The sequence below is a fragment of the Eptatretus burgeri genome, chromosome 1 (assembly GCF_056783735.1).
Source record: "Eptatretus burgeri isolate ZD-2024b chromosome 1, Ebu_testis_v1, whole genome shotgun sequence".
NCBI classification, from domain to species: domain Eukaryota; kingdom Metazoa; phylum Chordata; class Myxini; order Myxiniformes; family Myxinidae; genus Eptatretus; species Eptatretus burgeri.
The window spans coordinates 151,818,476-151,842,874 of NC_140961.1; the positions used below are offsets into that span (position 1 = coordinate 151,818,476).

Here is a 24,399-nt window from a genome sequence, read left to right on the forward strand (position 1 = left end):
ATAAAGAACAGATAAGACCATCTGTAATATGAAAGGAGAAATTTGTATATTTTTGAACAACTGTAATGATGTAAATCTTGATGAAATAAAGAATGTTAAAATATCAGGTGAAATCGCATTTCGTTCAATTGAAGTTTCGGACCATTTTAAAATTACCTTTAAAATAAAAAAATGTAGTCGTTGAATCTGTTCATGAAAAAACTACATAGATATAGCTGGTTCGGTTTTTTCTGCTCATTAAATATGAGTCATTATTCAACTGAAGATTTTGAAGATTATGAGAGTGCTGATAGTATTTCTGTTGGAACACACTTTTATGTATACACACTCATAAAAGGCAATGTGTGTATCAGTGTGGCAGAGTGTGTGTGTGTGTGTGTGTCTCCTCCATCACTCCAAAAACCGTAAAATCTAGCAGCCTGAAACTTTGCATGCATATGAAGAAAACTCCAACGAAGTGCTGGAGTGAAAATTGGGAGTTTTCGATAATTTAGACACCACTTTTTAAGATAATTGACAGCCATATTTAATTATATCCTTCATCAGGCGATCCTCTGCCACCTCGCTGTCTAAGGTCTCAATGAGTTTCCTGGGTAACCTCGCTGGGGCCTGAAACCGCCATGTTTTTTGGCCTGTTCAACATTACCTTGACTTGGAACAGGCCGCAACTTGGAACAAGCTGTTTGTCACAGCTATGAATTGCTGGGTACATTGCAATGCTTAGAAACACCAGGATTTATGCACTCTGGATTATATCCCCAACGAAGCAGCATGTCAGCCTTCGGATGTCTCTCTGTCTTTTCTGCTCAGAATTATCTGTCTTCAGAATGATCTTTCTGTCTTTTCTGTTCTCTAATATCTCTGTGAGGTTCCTTGTCATCATTCCCATAGGGTATGCTTGATGTGGAGATGTCAGCCTTCGTTGCTTTATTTCATTTCTGCACGTGTGATTGCCATGAGTATGTTTTAAACTAAAGAGAATTACAAATTTTGTGCTCCATAATTGAACTTACAGGCAGTTCCGATTCCTAGAAGAGCATTCGTTTGTCCAAGTTGGACATAGGTGACATTCCAGGCGTCTCCGGGAGGTGTATGTTTAATATGACTGTTCGGTGATTGCCAATTGCGTGCCAAGGGAGACATTTATTTTTAAGTGTTTGTTGGACTTTTTGCTAGAATGCTTAAGCCACGTGGCGAGCGCTCTCCAAGCTGCGTCGTTGTCCGTTTCAGGAAGAAGTGGACGTGCTTTAAATCTCACATTGATTTGACGTACGTTTCTGGCTTTGTTGAGTCCCGCGGTGCCGTGCGGTGGTTCCTTCAGAAGGCATCTCATCCACTGAAAATGTATAATTTTATTTTTACATGACATTGCTTTGTTTAACCTTTTTGTGTGATCTTTTTTAATCCACCTCTCACTTTGACATCGATACATATTAAAAACACAATAAGGTCCATTGGACCAGGTGTTCGCCATGTTTGTTCTTGCTGACATCTTGTGTTCTGTGGTTTCATACTTTTTTTAATTTAATTTCACGAATTTCCCGATTTCAATCTGAATGCCTCTCCGAGAACGCTGTTTCAAGGTAACTCTTTGTATTTGACATTTTTATTTACTGTATGCATGTGTACATTTGCATGTGTGTGTACTCCAATGGATCTTGGCACCGGTGTGTGTGTGCCATTAAAGTTATTGCTCTTTAATTGTTATCTCCATATGTGGGTTTCAGAAAGTGGAATTAAGCCTTCCCAGGTCTCAAAGTATCCACCTCCCTATGAGTGTGTGTTTGTGAGCGTGTGTTTACATGCAAGTTGTTGTCTGCTATCTCCACATGTGGGTGGGTTTCAGGAGGTGAAACCGAGACCTACCAGGGTGTGTGTGAGTGTGTGTGTGTGTGTGTGTGTGTGTGTGTGTGTGTGTGTGTGTGTGTGTGTGTGTGTGTGTGTGTGTGTGTGTGTGTGTGTGTGTGTGTGTGTCGATGATTGGTATCTACATATCTGGCTTTCACATTGTGCAATGGAGTCCTCCCAGGGTGGGCTGTAAGTATCCACCTTCATTTCAATAAGGGATCACGATTCATGGACCAAGCTGTGAAGTTTTCTGTTCTCAAAGTTTGTGCCAAGGGCTCTCTGTAGAATCATTACTGAGCCAGTACAGCTTCCAACTGTAGTTCTTTTGTAATAATATTCCCAGCGATGGTTTTTAATATCTCTGTGAGGTTCTTTGTCATCATTCCCATAGCTCCAACTATCACTGGTACAACTTTGGCATTCTTCAGCTTCCAGGATCTTTTCACTTCTTTCTTGAGGTCTTGGTATTTGGTCATTTTCTTGATTTCTGCATTGTTTAGTCAAAATCACTGGTAATAACACTTCACTTTGCAATGCCTTCTTCTCTCTTTTTTGTACCTAAGTATGATTATCTGGTCGCAAAGCTTTGTTGTCGACGTTCATGCTCGATGGGATCATTCTGTCATACGTTAGCGGTACTTCCATGCTTTCAGTTCATGCTTTTAGTTAATGTTCCCACAAATTTCCTGGAACTGGAATATCAAAGCTTTTGAAGATATGCCAGTGGATGACTTAACAAACTCTGTTGTGTCGTGTGTACAGGTGAGATTTAATTTTTTTTTATTTGTGTTCTGTCATTAAGCAATAAGCATAACATATTACTCTCTTTGCGAACGACACCTCCACCCCTCTCCCATCTCTTTTATATTTTTCCTCCTCTTCATCCCCCCCCCACTCTGTCTGTCCCCTTCTCGATTCCCCTTCTGTATAAAATGCAGAGCACTCTCCTCTCACACCTCCATCACTCTCTCGCTGTGTCTCTCTGTCTCTCGATCTGTCTCTCTCTGTCTCTCTCTCTGTCTCTCTCTGTCTCTCACTGTGTGCCTATCTGTCTCTCTGTCTCTGTCTCTGTCTCTGTCTCTGTCTCTGTCTCTGTCTCTGTCTCTGTCTCTGTCTCTGTCTCTCTCTCTCTCTCTCTCTCTCTCTCTCTCTCTCTCTCTCTCTTTGTCTCTGTCTCTCTCTCTCTCTCTGTCTCTCTCTCTCTCTCTCTCTCTCTCTCTCTCTCTCTCTCTGTCTCTGTCTCTCTCTCTCTCTGTCTCTCTCTCTCTCTGTCTCTCTCTCTCTCTCTTGCACCCCTCCCTCCCGCAGTGTATAGCAATGCTTCGTGAGGCATTTCTCTCCCTACTTCCATCCCCGTTCCTCACTCTTCTCCCTTTCCTAGCTTCCCTTCTTCACCCACTCCTCGCTTTCTCTCCATCCTCTTTGCCTTCCCACCCCGCTCTCTCTCCATTTCTATTTCTCCACCCCCCTCCCCTTCACACCACCATCAGCGAAGTGACGGGTTGCATTTGAGAGTATGGAATAAAATAGAGATGATGGTTAAAATGCCTCTCCCTCTCTCTCTCCCTCTGTCTTCCTCCACCCCCATCCCCTTCTCACCCCGTCAGCAAAGCGACCAGTTGTATTTGCTCATAGGAAATAAAATAAAGACCTATTTTTTTTTATTGTGGAATTCTAATCAATCCATTCATTAATAAAATAGAACAAAAATCCCACTTAAAATGAGGTAACAACTGTCTATCTCTAACCCAAACTTAACCTCACAAACCCACTGCTTCCGAGACACTGAGAGATCATCACCCAAGAATGTGAAGACAGTTCTGGCCAGTCTTGACTGTATTAGTTACTGTCCTGGATGGCATTAGCCCCAGTGTTCACAAAGTCTGTTCGACTAACCTCTTATTCTGTCTGCTTTCTTTAACCTGTACTTCACCTTATGGTGCTTTCCATATATTTGGGACACAACAAACATCACTCCAATACTCTATAAGGGTGAAATAAAAGGTCGTCTCAACATAATATCAGAGAGTGTGCTAGCTTTTTCAACTTAGGGATGGCACGGAAAAAAAAATGTCGGTCCCACCAACTAAAAACAAAACTCAAGTTGGAGTATCCTCTCTGAAAAGTCGCTTCGGCGACATATGAGAGCCTGCCGGATATGTTCAGCTGATTGTCCTGGCAGGGATCACCTCTCAGTACTCCAGACCATGGCAAAAGAAAAAAAAAGGAAAAAAACCGAGTTCAGTCAAAACTGGCGAATCTTCTGCTCATTCATCATTTTAATCATAATGATCATCATCCTCCTCTTCGGATGGCATATTTCCAAGCTGCCACTCTCATTGGAGATGACTGAGAAGAAGATTTGCTGCTACCATCTGACACAATTTTTCTTGGTGCAGCATCATCCTTTGCTATCATAATTTTACAGCTTGAAAGGATTCCATGAAAGGCACACAAATGTGCATTCCAAAAGGAAGGGACCAGAGAGGTGGGTGGGACTATGACTGTCAATTAGCCTGATGGGGGCTGTACATTCATAGAGAACATTCAGCATTTTTTCCTTTCTAATTGTATTTCATTGGAGAAGTTCCAAGCTGCATTCCCTCCAAGCAACGAAGATTTTTGGAAATCAAAAGTATATATTTATAGGAAATAAAATTAAGACCTATTTTTTTTTCTTGGGGGATCCTAATTAATTCATTCATTGTTATTCAAAACCATTATTCAAAGAAAGATGTGTGGATGGTTTCATATGATCATTTGTTTTAACCATCCCGACCTTGTTGACAAGGTCTTTTTGGAGGAACATCCCGACATCCTTTTTTTGGAGGAACATCCCGACATCCTTTTGCATTTTTACCCTCACCAAAGGAGAGGGCGTTGTGGTTGGGTCCGTTTTTCAGTCTGTCTGTCTGTCCGTTTGGGGAATAAGTGATTGTGAATAAGTGATTTCGATGATGTCATAGCTGCCTTCATTTTGACGTCACGATTGCATATGTAGAACAGAACATCTGATAACTATGAAAATTTTTGAGGGGCATCTCAGGATGAATTGGTCCACAGAAAAGAAAAAAATGATGATGTCATCGGTCACATAATTCAGCAGCCATGTTGTTAAAAAAAAAAAAACCTTCAAAAATCTTCTTCTTTGAAACAGATCGAGGAAAAACTTTATAATGAGGAACAAAAGGTTCACACATATGATGTCATAGGTCACATGGTTTGGCAGCCATATTGGATTCACCCGAAAACCGACAAAAATCCTCTTCTCCAGAATGGCTGAACAGATTGAGGGGAAACTTCACACAAATGTTCCCCAAGCCATGGATATACAAGTTTGTTGAGGAATAGATGATAAGCCATATTGTTTGGCAGCCATATTGGATTGAAGAAATTATTAAATAATGTTTTCTGTGTAACCACTTAATCAATCGAAGTGAAACTTCACATTTATGATTTAGTAGTGCTGGGAAACACATGTTTTGAATTTCAACTTGATCGGACGCATGATCTGGCAGCCAGAATTATATAATTTTTTGAAATGGCTTATTTTTGCTATTTATTTATATATTTATTTATTTATTTTTGAATAAGGCTCACTTGGCTGTGCCTGGATGGGTTTGAGGGTAGAGAAGCAACTGAAATGCGATTCCTATCCAGGTTCCTCCTAATGACTTCATCTTTGTTTTTTCCTTGTTCGGGTTCCTTCCGATTCCTCCAATGCAGAACTGTTCCTATTTGGTCTTGCATTTGATTTGAATTGAATTTATTTTAATCCCATTCTAAATTCAATTGAATAGTGAATAATAATAAATAAAATGTCATGGGTCATGGTCAGGTGTCTGATCAAAGCGGGGTTGCATTAAAGCAGCATGTTTTGGTACCCGCTAATCACTGCCAGCAGTTACAAAGTGGCAGTTCTTTTTATGTCTCTTATTCATTACATAACAAACCAGTAGACAAACACCACACAAAAGAATTCCTGGCGATGATCTGCAATCTCTGATTGCTCTTTTTCTTGTTTTCGAAATGTTATGATTGCTTTCTTGTTTCTAACTAGCAAGTTGCCTGTGGTCGCACGGGAATCTCAGCAGGGTAGGGATGGAGTCGCCAAAATGCAAATAGCGTCTTCTGTCATCGAGCTGGCAAGCTGGAAGCAACAATTCGCATTTATTTTTGCTTTTTGTGCAATTTAAATGCTGTATTGGTGGCGAGGTGCTCCATTTGAAAGTGTTTGTTTGATCTACATAGCTTTTTGATATTAAGGTAGACTGGTGTGAGAATTGTGTCTTTAATGATAGAAGCATGGGAATTGGCACACCATTGGAGCATTGGCAAATTCCAGCAGACATGAGTATTTACAGCTGTCGGGCCATTGCAGATTTGTCTCCTGATAGCTATGGTGGCCATTTTCCAAAATGGCTACCAGCGAATATAAGAGAATCTAACTCGATGCAATGTTCTTCCACATCTTGTTTATTTATTCACATTTTTCTTTCAGGAAAGACTACGAGATGTTTCCTTGGCTCATATGTAGAAACCCTATCACACCTATTTGATACATACATGATCAAGTGATGATTTATGTAAGATCACTAACAGAGGCTGATTTCAGGCTCACATACAGATACTGTATCAGATGTATATGATATGTTTTTGATCAAGTGATGATCTATGTAAGATCACTTAGAGAGCTGACTTCAGGCTCTAAATAGATGCTCTGTCACAAGTTGCCTCCTTCGTTCTTCTCACTTGAGCACTGCAATTATGCCACATGGATACCAGTACACATACATGACATGGTCACTCTAGCCAAAAAGCACCCTGCTGTGTATGAGGAATTTCTCAATGGCAACTTTACAGTCAGGAAGTCAGGAAGTCATGCATTCTCAAATATAGCCATCAATCAATCCCATGAGTAATTCAGTGCTTGTGTGAAAAGTGAAGGTGATGCTGTAGGTTTGACAGAGAACCCTGCAGCTCTGCAATGCTGGATGGTGTCCGGTCCTGAAATGGCTCAGATGATTGAAGAGTTTCAAGAATTAATAGAGAAGCGAGAAAAGAAGGCAGATCTTTGACACCATAATTAGACAAAAAGTGGCACAGGTGACATTCTTCACTCATGTGAAGGAGCTCAGAAATGTGACTTAGGAGATGGGAAACCCATTCATTGACAACATTTGTAACCTTCTTGTCCTAAACACTTGAAAACTATCTGACCCAGCTGTAGTTGATACAGTGCACAACATCGGAAACTGGGACAAGAACAGTGTGAACGATTTGGCAATGAGCATCGTGCTGACCAGGCATGATCTATCAAGGATCCCATCAAACGGAACAGCTTCCCTCTCTTCAGTCGACCACCAGTGTGAGAGATGTCAAGAGCTAAACTTCAGTGGTCATTTGTGAAGTGTGACTGTTCACTTTTCTCCAGTTTATACATTGCATGCCAGATTTGCGACGGAGACCTTGATGAATAATTTGCACATGGAAATCAGGAATGTCCGCCATCACTCTCAAGTATGGGCAAATTGAGGCGTGGAACTAAATCAGACCATGAAGACCTGATTCCTCCATGAACAAGGGATTCCATACCTGCTACTCTACTCGATCCTTAAGTGAATAATAATGATTCACCTGTTGAAAAAACTGTAATCTTTGATGGAGCAGCCATTGTGAACATGCCAAAACCTTGCACTGCACACACCTTCTCTAAGTATGCAGCCCAAATATTCTTGCCTTCTTCTTTGGCAATATTCTTTCTTGGAAAATCTGACATTCTCACGCCTGCAAAGACCTATTCCTAAAGTTCAATATAGCATTGCCATCCCAAATAGACTGCCATTACTTCACACCTATCTCTTCTCATTGATGCTTTAGAATATAAAGCCCTCAACATTATTGCCATCTTCTATAAAGCAGTTAAAGCGAAGAGTCAGCAACACAGACAGCGTAATAGCTATTGTTTTTTACTTACGAAATCTAAAGATTTCGTAAGTATATTGATGACTTCCGTCACCTGTTTGTGTGTTTGTGTGTGTGTGTGTGTGTGTGTGTGTGTGTGTGTGTGTGTGTGTGTGTGTGTGTGTGTGTGTGTGTGTGTGTGTGTGTGTGTGTGTGTGTGTGTGTGTGTGTGTGTGTGTGTGTTTGTGTGTTTGTGTGTTTGTTTGAAGGCACGATAACTCAAGAGCGGAAGAAGCTACAAATGTCAAATTAGACCACGTGGTTCAGGAGGGTGATGGCTAGCGCTGATTCGATGTTGGTCAAAATCGGTCAAAGGTCAAGGTCACAGTGAGGTCAAACATTAGATTTTTGATGGTTTGGTACAGAATCATGGTAGAAACTTCTGGTTTGTGCCGCTACCTTCTCCAGAGACAGCTTTTATTAGACAAGGTCAGAGGTCAAGTTGACGATTTCGTAAGTACCAGTCTATGACTGCTTGTTTTTCTATTCTTTATACTGACTCTCTTCTCAGTTATGTACTCTTTGCTTCTTCCTTCCCTCATTTCTCAACAGTCCCTTCAGCTTAAGGGTGTTCTTCCAAAAAATAAAACCCTCCTTTGGCAATTCCAAAAATCTATTCTGAGCAATCACCTTCACACTTTTGATCCCCTCTTCTCCCACATGTGGAACCTCCTTCCTTAATCTGTTGAATTCTCACCTTCCCTCATAGCCTTAGAATTGGAAGTACAGTTTCAACTAAGATCATCCCGAAAGTTATTATTTTATATCCAAATTAACCATTCCGAATGACCTCTCATGGACCTTCCTGCGAGTTTCACCATTTCATTCCTCCCCTTCTCTCCCTGTGAATTCATCCCCTTGTTGCATACACATGCTGTTCCTCTGCTCCACTGTCAGTCAACTGCCTTCTTCCTTCTCTCACCTTTGGTTAGGTAGAGTATGGTGAATGGACCAGAGCAGCATGCCACTGCATCCACTTTCCGCCGGTACTCCTGGGGCCTCCATCTGGCCATACCACAGGCAGATTCCTGGCCCAACCCCATCTTCTTAAGATACTAATAAACCTGCTGCAACCACATGGCTTGTGGTCGGCCCATTGGCCTCCTCCACTCACAAGGCTCCCTCGCTGAGATAATCTGGTGAGCAGGGTCAGCATCACGAAAACGAGCCACATGTACATACAGCCGCAGCTGATGCTCATGGATTATGCAGGTAACAAATCTCATTTGATTCCCTCCCAACAACCACTCAAAGGACACAAAGTCCGACCCACGAAAGCCAATGATTCTCCGATGACATCCAGTACCAAAGGAATTGAGTCTCCATCTCAGATGGTCAAAGTCCAAGTATCATATCTGCAGAACAAGAATGGAAGCACCAAGGACCCAAAGACTCAGACTTGCATCCACCTGCACAGGCACCGATCCTACACACCTGCTTAGATCAAGTTCCAAGGGAGTGATATAAATGGGCACAGATTGGCTGAGCCAGCTATAACATTTTCCAGCCATCCTGTCATCCCTATAATCAGGCTAATGAGAATCAATATATATTTTTATGGGGGCCAGAGAATCCCGAGGAAAGAGGTAAGATGGAACTACCCAAAAGGCCATGTGATACTTTCAAATCACCAATACAATTTAACTTTAATAAGTCAGTCATCACACAAGCAACAGAAAGTTAAAGTAAGCAATCCATCATAACATTAATCAAATGTGATTTTAAAATAAGCCCAAAAAAAAGTCTCAACAAAACATCAAAATTATTTACCAAGATTTTGAATCAGAAGGTCACTCCTCACTTTGGGCAGAATCTCCCGGAAGGCCAAACAAACACCATTGTCTTCAGCCTCTGCAATAAACTGTGCAACACCTGAGCGTCCAAAATCATCATTTACTGCAAGCGTTCCGACATAAAGCCAACCAAAATGCTGCACGAGATCAGCTAAAGCAGACGCTTGGTGCTTATCGCTTGGAAATGTGCGCAAAAATGATGGAAAAACACGTTTATCACTCAAACACTTGCAACCTGATGCATAGGTCAGCTAATGTGCACAAGAAGGTTGGGTATGGTGGAACACTTCGCTGGGAAGAAGTGTTTCAGATTTGAATCAGACAGCAAATTTATCTTAATCCTCTTCACCTTATGTCCTATGAATAGGTTAAGAACAATTTATCATCCACTTTGACAGCCCTGAACTCCGTCCTGGTGGTGGAATTGCAGGTTACATCAAGGACTCCATTTGACACTGACCCTGCACTGACTTTAGAACTCCCAACCCCCATGAGTACATCTGCCTGCAAATTTCCCTCTGCTCCCTCTTCTTGTTCATCTGTGTGTTGTACCATCCTAACAGTGATGACTCCTTCGGCATCTCCCTCTCAGACAACATGGACAAACTTTTAATCACTCATCCCAACTCTCTTCCTCATATGTAGGATTTATATGTAGGTCATATGTAGGTCACCATGCAACTTGGCTGGGTGTTGGAACCACTCTCACCAGCAATGGCACTTCAGCAAAGCACTTCTCTGACACCACAGACCTGACTCAATCTGTGAACATCATGACCTGGATTTCTTGCAATGACAAATCCACCCCTCTGGACTTCGTTCTGACCAACTTTCCTGGTAACAACTTATGTTCTTCCATTGATTCAATTACTTCATCTGATCATTTGATTGTGAAAGACAACATCTCTCTGGTTATTCTCATAAGGCTGTCTCAATGCCAGTGAGTCTGCCAGTTTAATGAGGTTGACTTGTAGGTACTGCAAGCTGCCATTTCACTTCACGACTGATCTTTTATCTACGATGCTCCTGATATCAATAAGGCCTTGAAATTCTTCCAGAGAAGCCTGCTTTCTCGTAGGCACAGATTCATCACATCTCGTCGAAAGTTATCATACCATCCTTTCACCCAAGGTACATGAAATCCTGTTTGTGAGGACTTTTCCTTGAAAAAACTTCAATCCCCTGGAGTTGAAACCTGAATCCTATCCAGGTTCCTCCTGATGATTCCATCATCGCTCTTTACTTTTTATAGGTCCTTCCGATGACTCCAATGCAGTATTTACTCTTCTGGTTGATTCCCTTCTCTTCATGGAAGGAAAATCTGACTGAAGACAATTTCCGTGCATTCCACAAAGTGCACAACAAGTGTGTGTCCACTATCAGGAGAGTCAGAAAACGACATCTGTCTAACCTCAAGATTGAACTTTCAAACTTGTCTCCCTCCTCTAAAACCTGGAAGCACCTTGCAAAGTCTGTCTCTGGTGTATGCTCCCCTTCCAAGACTTTCTTCTCTTCAAATAGCACCACAGCAGACTCCCTTCGTGAGAAGGCCGAATGCATAAATTCTGTGTTTGCTTCCAAATCTTGTGTCCTCAAGCCTATCCCATCACACCCAACTGCTCTTTGGTCATGTGTCTTTTTTCAGTTGAGCAGGTGAAGAGGTTTCTGGAAATTATTGATTCTGATTGTGCAACTGGCCCAGAGACAAATGGCACACGAGTCATAAAAACCTGCTTTTCCGCTCTTGCACATTCTCCTTCTGGTCTGATCAAGTTGTCTTTGATACTGTGTTGTATTCCATCTGCTTGAATGTGAACGAAAGTCATGAACCACACAAATATGGTGAAAAAAACCAAAGCTCTTAAGTCCAGACCTATCAGCTTACTTACCATTATCAGCAAGGTCATTGAATCAATCATTACAATAATAATAATTGGAACCATACTCTGTACAGAGAGTGTCGGTGCTGCCGAAGCAGTTTCCTGGGCTGTTGGGCACAATCCTGGACGGGTCGCCACTCTGACGCAGGATACTCGAATGGCAAAATTATCCCAGCAAGCTGGAAGTCAATTTGCCGACCTCGGAAAGATGACAGCCTGAGTCAAACCCCTGGTGTATTAATTCAGCAGCCAACGGGGATTGAACTTAGGACTCAAGGATCCCAAGCGGCCACCCTAACCGCTAAGCCAACACCAGGCTTATCATTCATTACAGTCAACATAAAATCCTTCCTTCTCTCCACTGGCCTTTTTTTGTATACATTGTCGAGGCTCGTATGAGAGCTACCAAAAAATTCACAACAAGGGAGGGGGGGGCAGGAGATAAGAGTGTTGGGAGAGGGAAGGACAAAACAGTAGGGAACAGAGACATCAGGAGATCTGTGGAAGGGAGAGGAATGGGGCGTGGAACACGGGGTATACAAGATGGACACTACAGGGAATTTCAGGAAAGAAAGCAGGGAATTTGAAGGAGGTGGGTTTGGTGTGGATTAAAGGGGGTAGAAGAGATCATGGTTTTGGATGGGGGATGATAAGTCGTGGTTGTAAACAACTGTTTTGAAGGCCTGGAGGGAAGAATGGGATTGAAGAGAGTGTCTAAGTTTATTCCAAAGATGGGGAAAAAGAGGAATGAAAGAGTGAAGGTGAGCAATGATTCGTGATTTTGGTAGTTTTACCAGAAGTGGGTTGCTGGCGGACCTTGAGCGCCCTGCAGAAATATGGGGGTGGGGGGGATATCACAGACACAGTGGGGGGGTGAGCCTGGAGAGGAGATGGTCGAAGACAGAAAGCCCACCGACCTGCCTGCTGTGAGAGAGTGAGAGGCCAAAACACTCAGCCTCACTGCAGGAGATATCAATGATCTGAAGTGCCTTAGTGAAGCCGAGAAAGGTGAGAGGCAGGAGCACCAACCCAGAGAGGAGAGCAGTACTCCATCAGGCTACGAAGGAAAGGTTTGTCAGTGGTCAGGAGCTCATGTGGGCTGAGGAAGGACTCTGCACGATGGAGAATTCCCAGTTGGCGATTGGCTTTGGAGGCCATCTTGGAAATCTGGCTTTCCTCGGAAAGATCATTGCAGATAGTGAGACCCAGAAGCTTGAATGAAAGAACTTCTTCCAGAGGATTGTTGACAAAGTAGATGGGGGGGGGGGGTCCAAGTCATCCTTTCAGTGAGATCAGAGACCATCAGTATGGATTTGAACCAAGACCTTCCACCCTGACCGACAACTTCTCTCTCCATATTGGATGAAGGTCTTCAATGTCAGATTTGACCATCTCTCGAGACATACCTTGAGCACTTGATAGAGTGTCACATCCTTTTTACCACCAGTCGGTCACCCCCCGCCCCACCCCCCCCCCCAAGAACATCTCTTTTGGTGTTTCCAGATCATGTTTTCCCCTCCCCTATTTATTGTTTCTGTTCAATTTATGCTTGTTCTATAGTTTTCCCTTCCACTTCTCTTCACCCACTGCATGCGCACCATCCCCCCCCTCATTCTGCCCCATGCCTTTCTTTCTCCATCTCTCCTATTTTGTCCCTCTATCTTGCTGTCTGTGTTTCTCCCTCCCTATTTTTATTTTTTTTTGTTCTCTTATATCCTGCTCCATTTGACCTGAACCTCATCCACACTTCTTCACCCCACCCTGTATACAAAAAATAAATTCTGACCTGAGGAATGCAAAAGAGTGTCATAAACCGAGATAATGTCACTGATAGTGTGGAGCCGTAAGCACCGACAACTGCACCAAAATAACAAGGCTCATTGTTGTCTGCCCCTGGTTCCAGGTAATCAAGTGCTGCTTCCACTGTGTTTGGGACACCGAAGCATGAATCATAAATAGCGTGCCCAAGTGTGATGTTCGGCAGCAATACATTCTGTTCATTTATTTGTTTGATTGCATATGCCATGGCCATAGCCCACCTGAGCGCTCTTGGATATAACCTGTAAAAAAATATTTCCAATCTTAAAAACCAATTGTACGGACACGAATATGTGTTACACATATTTACCACGATGTCCTCAAAAGTCATAAATATTATACCTCTTTCACACTTTCAGAAACATGATTCTTGAGAGATTCATACAATGCCAATACACAATGTTTTGGAGTTAAATGAAGTGGATGAACTTTTGTCAAAGTTTGAAGTCAACTGATAAGAGTTTTAAAACTAGTCTGTTTCAAGCACAGGAGGTGAAACCAGTCATTTACCAGATTTATTTTCAATGGCCTCATGATAATGTGATTGCATGTGTTGATTATAATTGATGGAGTATTGCAGTTGCGCATGCCATATAAATGCAGGTTGTATTTTGTAACTGCAGAACCACACTCAAGCGAATATAAAATGAACAAAAACAGCACTTGCGCCAGGCTATACAGTTTGTTTTGTATTCCACTGAGGCCGAAGTTACTTTTGCTCTACGGCGAGGATACGGTGGCCGTACGCCCTCTGCATTGACAGAAACGTGCGGCGGCCGCAGAGTTTCTGCGGTGGCCTCAGGGTGGCCCTATGCCGTTTGGCTATCTTTTACAGGCCGTAGGGGTCGCGGTGGAATTATAACGCGGAGTTATAACTTTTTTCATTTCTACGTTCGCCGTAGCAATTCGACAAGCCGAAAAAAATAACTGGTAAAAAAATAAATAAATAAATAATGAACTCACTCGTTACCGTCCGTCTGGCCGCATGTTCACCTTCGGACCCCCCTGCGGCCCCCCTGCGGTCGCCTTGCGGGCACCTTGAGTCTACCTTGAGTCTGCCTTGAAAATTCTATGGCCGCTGCAGGGCCCCCTTAAGCTCACCATGCGACATCAAATCAAAGACCGTAAGGCAACCCCACGTTTTCGGTCTCCACAATTTATAAATACGCCGTACGGCTCCTCGAAAAATAAAAAACATATGTGACTGCTACCTTGTGTGACCGTGGAAATACTGCGGCCGCAGTATAATTGCTAGTGGCCGTAGATTTTGTAGACCGCACAGCCGCCGTGCCAAATGTGATTTCGGCCTTACTGATAGGCCAGATCTACTGAACTGAAGCAAAATCTAATTGGCTTGTTCTTGTCATCTTACCAACTCATCCAACAAGTTTGGTCATAATCCTTCCACAGCTTTTTGAGATATATATATATATATATATATATATATATATATATATATATATATATATATATATATATATATATATATATATATCATACTACATAACGTTATATATCCATATCCACTCAGTGGTGAAGAATAACAAAACTTCTAGTATCCGGATCCGGATCTTCACGAAAATCTAATAATTTCAGCCTTGTCACACACCCAAAGGGTTCCACAAATTTCGTCCGGATCCGTCCACTACTTTTTGAGATATCCTGTTCACAGATAGCCAAAGAGACAGACAAGGGTGAAAACATAACCTCCATACTCCTTCGGTTGCGGAAGTATGATTACAGTTCTACATGCTCTTCTTCAGTGTTGAGCTCGATGCAGTATGGATTTAACCTGAACAGCAAGTGGTGGAGTTGCTGAAAGGACATCCTGTTTGGAAAGAAGGCTTTGATGTCAAACTGAAAACATTAAATCCTCCATTTTCTAATACAAACCATCAGTATATATATATATATATATATATATATATATATATATATATATATATATATATATATATATATATATATATATATATATATATATATATATATATATAATTTCAAACCACTGAATGACTGACTACTGATTTTTAAGATTGGTGCCTTCTGTGTGATGTGGAGCTGCAATTTTGCATGCTGATGGACATCGAAGCCAATAACCTGGAAAAAATATCACAGAATTGTCAGACAACATCCACAAATGAAAATATAATTAAATTAAAAAAAAATTAAAAATCAAATGCTGGTGAGCGACCTGAGAAAATGGGGTAACATGGTTCGTATATATATATATATATATATATATATATATATATATATATATATATATATATATATATATATATATATATATATATATATATATATATATATATATATATATATATATATATATATATATTCTGCACCAAGGAAAGCGAGCTGGTGTGGAAGTCCTCTCGTGCTTCTCTCAAACCATTCTTAAATATTATTGGAGTATTTCCGACTCTCCAATCCTGTGATATCGATCTCAACTGCAATAAGCTGTGAAATATACCAGACACGTATGCATTTGCAAGTGCATGCGTGCACATGTTCGCATTTTTTTATGCACGGTGGTCCAAAAGTCCTTCTCTATGTGATAATGCCAGAATATACTGTAAATCGAATATATAAAGCTCATTATAACTCGTGACTTCCTGACTCAATGACTGACTCACTGACTGATTTTAAAGATCGGTTCCTTCCGAGTGACACAGAAAGCTAAAATTTTGCATTCTGATGGACATCGAAGCCAATACTCCAGGAAATATCACAGAACTGTCAAAAAACATCCACAAATGAAAATGTATGTAAATGAAAATAAATCAATGAAAAAATATGCAGTTGACTGACCCGAGACAATGGGGAAGTACGGCAATTTTGTGTGCCAATGGGCATCAAATCCGATACACCAGGAAAAATCACAGAACCAATGGAAAGGGTCCAGAAATGAAAATATAAATACATTTAAAAAAAATGAAAATAAATGAAAAAAACAGATGCATGTGAGCGACCTGAGACAAAGTGGAGGCACGGTTCGTTATTGCTTACATTGTGTAAGCATATCCTGCGAGTTCAATAGATGATTAATTTCAGTTTTCTGTTGTGTTTTATGCTTTGAAGACACAGGAGTCCGACAACTCATTAATCAAAAAAATAAAATGGTAGAAGCAGAGCATCTAACAATGTATAATCTCCAAGAAAAAGTGGAATTAGTTGTACATGTTGAGGTCCTCAGTCAGAAGGAAGCATCAGCAGAATTTCTGATTCCCAGGAAAAATGCAAGGAGCCCAGTTTGAAAATTTCCTTCAATGACACATTGTCAATTGTCCATTTAATCAATGTCATTATTATTTGTTACTGAAAGTGGCAAAAAATAAATGATTAATCCCGTCAATATATGTATATTTTTGGAAGAAAATGTTTTTATATTATCCTATGGGACACGTCTTTTGGACCACCCTACATGTACTTACATTTCGATAGATATTTCCAAAACTACCGCAAAAGTGAAAGTGAGGACGTGCCAAATGCCAAATGAATGGTGAAGAAATTTGAGGACAGTATAACTACATGTAATTGCAAACTAACATGGCCAGTTTCTTTATTTATTTATTTCCTTTCTCAGAACGAGGCTCATGGAGGAGAAAGGCAGAACTCACCTTGTTAACAAGTTCATTTCAAAATGTGTTTTCTTTTCTCTGCAGTCTTCTGCCGCAAGGCAGGTTCAGTGCTGCGAAAGCATCACTGCAGAAAGAATTACACTGGGTGGTTTGTCTTTGCTTTTCCAGTGGTCGTCAGGGAATAAATTTCGGAATTTAGGAAAGGTTTTTTTTTTTTTTTTCTTTCCTTCAAGAGAGAGGGTCCTCGCAATAGCCCACGTACGTGAAGGCCACGGTGGGATCTTGAACTTCCACCAACTCATGCTGGCAGACGAGACGCCCAGTTTAACGTCTGCCTCTCCCTGCATGCGAAACACCAGTGTGGTGGTTTGTAGCTGGGCCCACATTTGAACCCAGGATAAGCACCTCAGAGTTGAGTGCACGTATATATCCATGCAACGTTGTCAGCCCCTTCTTGAATTAAAAGATGTGTTTTAAAATTTTTTCTTCGTGAGCTGGACCGACTTATTCATCCATGTCATCTTTTTTTTTCAGGCTGCATGCAAAGCAACAAATCAAACCGTTAAAATTTATAATAAATTTCACTTTGACATTCTATGATGCTGAATATTATTCCATATGTAGTTGCATCATTGCTGGCAGCACATCTGTGCTGCTGATGCAGTTCCCCCTGTTTCCAGTAAGCTGGTTCTCATTTATGCCAACCACAGAAGGTATGATGGGCTGAGTCAGCCCATCTCATGCTATTGAACGGAATGACAGGAGCTCAAACTCAAGACCCTGAGATCTTAACGTAGCCACCTCAACCGTAAAGCCAACACCAGGCTTTTTGACATTCTAAGATGGGAAGAGAAACATTTCAACAGAACGAAAGGGAAATGCAACTCACTGTGTGCATCCGGGGAAACTGGGAACCTTCTTCAACGTTTCTTCCTTGAGGGCTATCCCAAAATGCAATGGGAACACGGCTCCCAGCATGACGTCACCCCGTCTCGAAATGCCACGGAATTGTCTCCCAGCGGGCAACTTGCACTTCGCTGCAGTCAGAAGGGCCACACACATGGACAGGAGGAACAAGCACAGACATGTCATCAGCTTGCGAGGAGTGCAAGCAAACCGAGTGTTCATTTCACTGTCAATGAGAGGCTCCGATGTTTATGTGAATGTGGCATCTGTTGCCATTGACAGGACCTTCACATGCCAACGGGTGATTTCACATCCATGGGTTATTTTATCATGATGTGTACGAACAAAAATTATCCCTTAATTGCTGCTGTTCCTCAGAGGGATGGAATGATAAATGCAGGAATTTTATTTTCGGTTATTTTTTACAATAATCACAATCATTAAAAAATTATTATGACTTACAATATGAATCAGTAATATGATTGGTTTATATCTCCACACTTACTTCATGAAATCGTCGTTAATGGAACATTTGTGTCAAAATAAACTGAAACGAATGCAATTACTTAAACTAGGATTGTTTGGCATTTCCTTCTTGTGCGACAAACTTTTCAGGTGATCACGCTCGCACGAACCAGAACCAAACGGGCACGACTCACCTGGACCTGTGAAACAACCGTTCTCAAAGGTCAGGTCAGGTATGGCAGCAAGCGCCGGAGCAGCGCGTCGCTGCGTCCACTTCCCACGGTACTCCAGTTGCCTCCGTCTGGCCATCTCCCAGGTAGATGCCTGGCCCATCCCCATCCCCTTGAGATGCTGAACAAGAGATGCTCAACGTGGAACAGAAATGGATGACCGACTCCATCAAAATCAATTTCGGAAGAAACCGTTTTCCTGAAAATTAGTGATAGGACATTCCCGTCTTATGCGTTTGTCCGTTCAGTCCTTCCCACCATGTTTCTCCACCAAACCTTCCTGATAATGTGCCCCTTTATTCCTTCCATCATCCAGCTCTTGTATAAGCCTGATAACATTGTCGTTTAAAATCATGGAATGAGATGACACAGTGGAAAACGATATTGTTGCATATACATAATAATTACTGTTTCCGTGAAGACCGACTTCGTCGGGAATTGAACCGAGACAAGACGATTGATTGACAAGATCTGCAGCAGAGCACAAAGAAAGATGGTACCTTTTACTGATTCATTACCTCCACCACCGAATGTGGAAGGAGGTCATGTTTACACCTCTTTATGTTTGTTTGTTACTTGCAAAATCGAAGATTTTTCAAGTATATTGTTCCATCCATTTTGTTATTCTGTCTTTTGTCTGTCTGTCTGTTTATCACCAACAGGTCACAATTTTAAACCGATCTTCAAGAAACTTGACGACATGGTAGAGGATGTCATGAGGAATAAGCCGATTGTTCTTGAAATTAAAAGGTCAAAAGGTCAACATCGGCCCAAAGTCGACCACTAAGGTAGTATATCTAAAATCCTCAATTTTTCATCCCATTGACTCGAAATTTGTGGAGGATTTATATTTCAAGTCATTGACTTAAATCTCTGAATTATTTTTGAGGTCAACAAAGACCAGAAGGTCAACATTGGTGCAAGTTCAACAACTTACGTGGTATTTCTAAAATCCTAAATTTTCATCCGGTTGATTTGAAAATTGAAGAGGATTTATATTTCAGGTCACTCAATTCAAGTAGACAATTATTTCACGACGTCAACCGAGACCAAAAGATCAACATAGGCCAAATGTCAACAATTTGGGTGGAATTCCTAAAATCCTCAATTTTCATCCGATTGATTTGAAATTTGAAGAGGATTTATATTCCAGGTCAATTCATTCAACCATCAATTATTTTTGAGGTCCACATCAGCCAAACAGTCAACATTACATAGGCCAAATTCCTAAAATTGTCAATTTTCATCCGATTCACATGTAATTTGAAGAGGAGTTTCACATTTGATCATTGAATTTGACCACCAATTATTTTTGAGGCCAAATTTGTTTGGTGGATTTTGCATGCATCGTCTTCTGCATGTCATCTTCTTCTTGTTTGTCTGTTTGTGTGCAGAATATCTAAAAAGTTTTGGATGGATTCGTATGAAATTTGGTGGGCAGTTTGGATGTGTGACAAGGAATAACTGTTTAGATAAGGCCTGGTGTTGGCTTAGTGGTTAGGCTGGTGGCTTGGGATCCTAGGGTCCTGAGTTTGAACCCCATTCGCGGTTGCATTAACACCAGGTGGGGCTCACTCAGCCTCTCATCCTTCTGGGTTGGTAAAATGAGAACCAGCATACTGGTGGAGAGGCACAGCATCAGCAGCACAACTGTGTTTCAAACAGAATGATAGTTATGACCTTTGTGAGCTAACGGAAATCCATTTCTAGTGCCCAACTGTGTCTGGGGACATCCTCCTGCTGTTTTCTTCCTGTTTTTTAAGGAGATTTTGGCAGGATTTGCTATCTGGCCATTGTAAAACACTTCATTCCTCAAATATGCTCTGACATCCTGTATATGCACTGACTGACACAAGTGATCTCACCGTGAAGGACACATTCTATGCCACGCTTAAGTCTGTGGTTGAACAGTGCCACAGGCGAGATACTCTTCTGGTATTGGGGAATTTCAATGTATCAACTGGTTACATCGAGATACTCGAAACAGATAGAGATGGTTTTGAGACTTGTGATGGTCCCCAAAGGTCTGGAACTGCAAACCAGAAGGACATGGAGTTCCTTGTATTTGCAAGAAGTCATGGACTTAGGGTGGCTGGTTCATGGTTTCAGCACCAACAGGCTCATTGCTGGACTTTGTATTCCCATGCTGGCGGTGTGGCAAAGGAGATTGACCATGTGCTCGTTGATGGTCACTGGAGGATTATCCATAACGACAGGGTCTACCTGAGTGTTCAGTTCATCATACCAACCACAGGCTTCTTGTAGCAAAGCTGAAGTTACAGCTTAAATCCGTGAGAATGGTACCATCCCTGCTGAGGCTGGATGTTAGCAAGCTCAAGGATGAGAGGGTGTCTGAGGTGTTTACAAACAGGCTGAGTGGGGATTTGGGGGGGGGATCTGGGTGCTTTGGGGAATCCTGAAGAGTTGTGGAGTGCCTTCAAGACCACTATCCTTGATGATGCTGGTGGAAGTCGTGGAACTCACCATATAGTGAAGAATAATTTTGTCTCTCAAGGGACACTGGATACCATTGACTGGAATCACAGGGTCAGGCGAAATGGCAGAGCTCAGCTGTTCATGGAGTTGAGGCATAAAACATGCTCTGGAGTCGACAAGGAGGCCAATGTTGAGGAATCTGTGACAGGACAGAGCATCACTTGTGCTCAAGTGATTCTCGACCTGCTTCCAGGAATATTCACACATTGCGTTCCTCCACGTCCATCCCTCGGTGGACTACAGTTGGAGTGGTGGGCGGTGGGCTCTTGACAGAGGGTGGTGGGCATGAAGTGAAGGACTGCTGGGGTGGTTACTTTGAGCAGTTGTACCAGTCTGATCCACCAACTGTTGAGTTGGATGTTGGGGATGCCACTGTCCCTCTTGCTGATCGTTAAATCAACTCTGATCCACTTCATTTTGTGGAAAAACAGGCTGTGGTGAACCCTTTGTAATGGGTGAAGCTCCTGGGATCTGTGTCATCCATGCTGAACTTCTCAATGCTGGTAAAAATGCTTCACTCATGCTCTGCCGAGAACACAGGCATCATCCCAACTGAATAAAAGAGGGACCTTGTTGTCCCTCACTGGACACTGCTCTCTGTGCCAAGCAATGTCTTTGCTCGAATAATTATTTATGGGGTTCGCCACCATCTGCTTGAGAACCAGTGCCAAGAGCATTCAGGATTTACACCAAATAAGTCAACTATTCAATGAATCCTTGATTTTCAGGTCCTCACTGAATGCAGACGAAAGTTTCAGCAGGGAATGCTTGCAGCCTATTATGATCTCTGAAAAGCATTTGATTCAGTGAATTGGGATGCCCTCTGGAGGATTCTTGGTCTTCGTGGGGTGCAACTAATACTCATCAATCTGATGTCAGAACCATACTCTGGTGCTGAGAGTGCTGTGAGATGTGGTGCTACCATCTCCAACATATTTCCAGTTGTGATTGGAGTTTGTTATGGGTGTGTACTGACCCCCAAACTTTTTATCGCATGTATGGACTGGATATTGGGGAGGATGTTGGAGAGATCAAGCTGCGGTGCTTCGTATGGGAATATCAAGAACTCTGTCCCTGACTTTGCTAATGATCATCCTTGCAGAGATCTGGACATACTTTTGGGGGCCCTCAAGGTGCTGAATGAGGATATGGAGATGCTGGTATTACAGGGTTCCTGGGTCAAAACTAAGATCCAGACTTTCAATGACATCTTGGATGCTGCTGTCTTGTCTGTTCCTGTCTGTGGTGAGTATGTTGAGGTCACGGAGAGATTCACTTGCCTTGACAGTGATATTCATGTCTCTGCTGACTGTGAGCCAGACGTCAATGGAGGTCTGAATCAGACTTGGCGAGTCATGGATTCACTGGATCATGGTATGGGGTTTTGTGCTGTTGGTACCTGTGCAGGATGATGAAAGTCTGAGTATTCAGGTTATTGATGCTTCCAGTCTTGCTCTATGGATGATAGACTTGGACTCTCACCAGGGATCTAATATGGAGACTTATTTACTTTGGTACCAGGTCTCTTCAGAGAATTCTTGGCTATCGCCAAGATGAAATGAAAGATGAGACTCAAATGAAATTTGTTACCTGCATAGTCCATGAGCATGAACTGCAGCTGTATGGACATGTGGCTCGTTTTCCTTATGCTAATCCTGCTCACCAGATCCTCTCAGTGAGGGAGCCTCGTGAGTGGAGGAGACCAATGGGCCGACCACATGCCTCATGGTTCAGCAGGTTGATCGGCATTTCAAGGAGATGGGGATGGGCCAGGCATCTGCCGAGGGGGTAGCCAGATGGAGGCCCCTGGAGTACCGGTGGAAAGAGGATGCAGCGACTCTCTGCTCTGGCGAATGCTCCCACACCTGACATGATCTGTTGTGAGATCCAATTGTTCGAGAATGTAATTTTAGTATTGTTTGTAGGATTTATTTGTTTCCCTGTATTATGTTGAAAAATATGAATAACATCATTAATGCAAAGGCAGTGTTAAAATTAACCATGTGCTGCTCCAGTGAATTTCACTGGAATAAAAGTAACTGAGAAATATGGCGGTGGAATGCCCTGCTGTGAAATGTAAGGAATTTAAGACATATCTGAACACAGGCTCATTGTATGTGCTTTCCTGATTATAAAAAGAGAGGGGGTGAATATCCTGTGCCTTACATGCTCGAGCAATTGTATAAAATATAAATAAATAAATAAATAAATAAATAATGAAAGAATGACTGAATTGATGTTGCAAAATAAAATCACATTCAAAGACATAAAAAGTAGAAGTGAGAGAAATTACTTTATCTTAACTGTTGATCTTAACACAAAGCACACAAAGAGCAGATGTATATGTATATATGGTTATGGATGTATATGTATTTTAAAAGAAGAAGGGGCTTCCAACCAAACCAAAAGAAAAAACTCGATCGACTCCGCTTATTTGAACAAACATGCGTGAGCAGACCCGGTCTCAGGCAACGTTTCGTCTGCTTCACAGCGAGGCTTTGGTGAAAGGCATAATTTTTTTCATCAGGCATAATTTTCTTGCGAGCGGTCTATCATGCCTGATGAAGCCAGTTGGGAAGCTGGTAAAATGTTGCCTTAGACTGGGTCAGCTCTCGCTTTTTTGCACAAATTAGCGGAGTCGATCGAGTTTTTTACTTTTGTTTGGTAGTGCCTTTTTCTTCTTTAAATATGTGTAATCCCAACTGCCCCAATCTTATTCAAGTATATTTTTATGTGTGTATATATATTGTTGCGGTCTTCGCGCCCGCCGGCGTGCGACGGCCACGTAACTCGAATCGCGGCACGTCGCCCACCGGACGGACAATCCAGTCGTGACCCTCTCGGACTAACGCCGGGAACCAGTCACGGGTGGACCTTTCGGTCTCACCGCGATCGAGCCAATCAGCCCCCGCGTGGGATAGGGTTGCTCGCCAAATTCGAACTACCTAAGTACCCATGCGGAGGGTAGACCGGGCGATCGCACCTCGCCGCAGGTCGACTTCGGACACGGGCCACTTAAGCGACCCGTTCCGTACTATCAGAATAACCGAGCGGTGTTATCGTCGACCTCGACGGTTCGATTAATTATCGGGCGTACTCAGCCCACTACCAACCCTTTACGTGAAGCAAGATGGGGATTCAATGGAGGAAAAGACGAAGCGAAGCGGGAAACAGTTCAACAATAAAGCACATTTATTCGCGACGAACGGAAAGCACACAAATACAATTCCACCAAATGCACACAAAAAAAAGAAAACACAATTCCATTTACACAAAAAGCAAACATAAAAGTGAAAACACAGTGCAGAGCTAATACCGACTACCGAGCACACGGCAACACTTATACAATTCTACTTCACAGACGGCGCCGACAACACATACCCAAAACCAAGGAAAAGAAATACCCCAAGAATGA

General features: G+C 42.1%; 1 protein-coding gene across 1 annotated transcript in view; it reads right to left on the minus strand.

Moving 5' to 3' along the window:
* LOC147035758 (extracellular calcium-sensing receptor-like) overlaps positions 1 to 9,868 on the minus strand; it is a 31,942-nt gene extending 22,074 nt beyond the window's left edge. Inside the window, exon 1 of the mRNA XM_085869347.1 lies at positions 9,583 to 9,868. The gene's annotated coding sequence lies outside the window, so the exon portion shown is untranslated. The remainder of the gene's footprint in view (positions 1 to 9,582) is intronic.
* Between the last annotated feature and the right edge of the window lie 14,531 nt (positions 9,869 to 24,399).